This window comes from Eubalaena glacialis, chromosome 4 (genome assembly GCF_028564815.1).
Source record: "Eubalaena glacialis isolate mEubGla1 chromosome 4, mEubGla1.1.hap2.+ XY, whole genome shotgun sequence".
Taxonomy (NCBI): Eukaryota; Metazoa; Chordata; class Mammalia; order Artiodactyla; family Balaenidae; genus Eubalaena; species Eubalaena glacialis.
Window position 1 is genome coordinate 184,181,026 of NC_083719.1, and position 2,941 is coordinate 184,183,966.

Genomic DNA, 2,941 nt, shown 5'->3' on the forward strand with positions numbered 1-2,941 from the left:
CTCTCTCTGTCATCTCTCATTCTGGGGGAAGCTGGTCACCATGTTGTAAGAACACTCAAGCAGCGTTGGGAAAGCACCAACCATGTTAAGGAGCCATCCTGGAAGCAGATCTCACTACCCGAGTCGAGCCTTCAGATGATGCTGTCCTAGCCGACTGTGCGGCATGGGGAATCTTAGTTCCCCAACCAGGGACCGAATTTGTGCCCCTGCATTGGGAGCGCGGAGTCTTAACCACTGGACTGCCAGGGAATTCCCCCAGCCAACTTCTTACTGGCAACGTCTTAAAGACTCTGAGTCAGGGCTTCCCTGGTGGCGCAGTGGTTGAGAGTCTGCCTGCCAATGCAGGGGACACGGGTTCGAGCCCTGGTCTGGGAAGATCCCACATGCCGCGGAGCGGCTAGGCCCGTGAGCCACAACTACTGAGCCTGTGCGTCTGGAGCCTGTGCTCCGGAACGAGAGGCCGCGATAGTGAGAGGCTCGCGCACCGCGATGAAGAGTGGCCCCTGCTCGCCGCAACTAGAGAAAGCCCTTGCACAGAAACGAAGACCCAACGCAGCCAAGAATAAATAAATAAATAAATAAATTTATTTAAAAAAAAAAAAAAAAGACTCTATGAGTCAGAGCCCATCCACACCACTCTCAAATTCTGACCGACAGAATCTGTGAAGATGATAAATATTTATTATTGTTTGCAGCCACATCGTTGGGGGTAATTTTTTAAATTGAAGTATAATCACTTACAATATTAGTTTCAGGTATGTAACATAGTAATTTGATATTTTTATACATTACAAAATGATCACCACGATAAGTCCAGTTATCATCTGCTACCATGCAAATTTATTGCAATATTATTGACTATATTCCCCATGCTGTATATCACATTCCTCAGACTTACTTATTTAAGGACTGGAAGTTTGTACCTCTTAATCTCCCTCACCTATTTAACTCATCCTCCCAACCCCCTCCCTTCTGGCTACCACCAGTTTATTCTCTGCATCTATGAGTCTGTTTCTGTTTTTTTTTGTTTTTGTTTTTGTTTTTGTTTCTGTTTTGTTATGTTTATTCGTTTTATTTTTTAGATTCTTCACATAAGTGGGATCATGTGGTATTTGTCTTTCTCTGTCTGACTTATTTCACTCAGCATAATACCCTGTAGGTCTATCCATGTCACAAATGGCAAGATATCATTCTTTTTTTACGGCTGAGTAATATTCTATTGTGCACGAGTACACGTGAGTGCACACATATGTGTGTGTGTGTACCTAAGTATCCGTCGTTAGACGAATGGATAAAGATATATATCTCATTTATCCATCTTCTTTATCCATTCATCTATCAGTGGACACTTAGGTTGATTCCATATCTTGGCTCTTGTAAATAATGCTGCAATGAACATAGGGGTGCATAATCTTTTTGAATTAGTGTTTTTGTTTTCTTCAGAAAAATCCCCGGAAGTGGAATTGCTGGATCATATGGTAGTTCTATTTTTAATTTTTTGAGGAAGCTTCATACTGTTTTCCATAGTGGCTGTACCAACTGACATTTATTAGGGGTAATTTTTAACTCTGCAATAGAAACTGATACATAATATAAATACTTACCAATAGTAAAATAGGCAAATGAAATATAGTCAAACAAATGAATAGCCTTCACAGTTTGAGAGGCCCAGGGCAAGAGTACAAATGGAAGCCAGCATGCCATGTCTAAATATTTCAACATTATAGACCAAGCTGGCAAAAGTTAAATACAGTATGTTCTGTCCCACCTACCTTAACAAATATACCTTTCTAATGACCAAGAAGAAAAAAAAAAGAGTGATGCTAGGTTTACAGTTGTCAAAACATCAAAGGTTATCATTACTGTGCGTGTCTGGGCATGCTGGTGATGGGCTGATGATGTTTGGGTGTCTTAAATAAAATAAAAACATACTAATTCATGAATGATTATATATTCTGTAAAATGTGTTTTAGGTGCTTTCATTTCAGCATGAATGATGTTTGTGTAATCAAGATTTTCATGTCATTTGAGTTTTGTTACAATAATGACCCTGTCATGGGCTGACTTGTGTCCTCCTAAAATTCATATTTGGGTGTTAGGTATTGGGGGTTAGGACTTCATTGCTAACTAAAGAATGTGACTGTAGGAGATGGGGTCTTTAAAGAGATAATTAAGGTAAAATGAGGTATTAGGTGGCCCTGATTCAATATGACTGGTGTCCTTATAAGAAGAAGAGATTAGGACATAGACACACATAGAGGGAGACCATGTGAAGATGCGGGGAAAAGATCCCTGGGACCCCGGCGGGCCAGGACCCCACCTGCGATTGGGCTGCTCCCACCCACCATTTCCCAAACGCCTGACTGTGGGCCATACTAATATTTCCTGAGCACCTGCTATGTGCCAAGCGCCACTGTCATGCCGGCAAATAGCTTGGGACCCACCGCAGTTCCTGTGGCTTCATGTTGGTGGAAGGATTGCGTCAGGCGGTGCTGGGAGGGAAAATCAAGCAGGGTGAGGGGGCAGGATGATGGGTTACAGGGCCCTGCTGCTCTCCAACAGGGGCTCAGGAAGGGCTGGAGAAGGAAGTGAGGAAGGGAGCGAGCAGGTGTGGGAGGGGATGGGGGTGGAGGGCCTTGGGAGGGTTCTGAGCAGGAGGGTGACGTGGTCAGGTCTGTGCTTTGAGAGGACCCCTCTGGCTGCCAGGAGGACGAAGAGATGCTGGCTAGGAGATGGGCAGGGACGATGCAGCGGGCTCCGCTTGACCCTCAGCACCGCGCTTCCCTCTCCCTGGCAGGTCCCTCAGCCCCCAGGACGGCCTGGATAACACCCCCCCATGTTGTCCCCATTTCTCCATGGCCCTCCCCACTGGGCAGTGAGCCACTTTGGGGGGCAGGAATGACACTGCAAGCATCACATGTGAGTCTAGCATCGGCCCAGA